Here is a 272-nt window from a genome sequence, read left to right as displayed (position 1 = left end):
AGAATTTAATCCCAGGACCTGCCTCCCCCAATGGTTCAACTGCCTGAAAGCTTTTTACGCTATAAATCGGGTTCGATACTCGCGGTGGGTAGTGCACAGGTAGACCATTGCGTAGCTTTCCTCTTATGAACAAACAAACAATTCAGGATCTCTTGGATGCCAAAGGAACGTTTTCCTATCTGAGCCAGTGGCGTAACATGGGTTCTCAGCACCCGGGGGCAAAGACACTTTTGGCGCCCCCACCTCTAAAATGTTTTGATTATTTGTTTTGT

Source organism: Limulus polyphemus, unplaced genomic scaffold (assembly GCF_000517525.1).
Source record: "Limulus polyphemus unplaced genomic scaffold, Limulus_polyphemus-2.1.2 Scaffold960, whole genome shotgun sequence".
Lineage (NCBI taxonomy): Eukaryota > Metazoa > Arthropoda > Merostomata > Xiphosura > Limulidae > Limulus > Limulus polyphemus.
Note: the sequence above shows the minus strand (reverse complement) of the source record.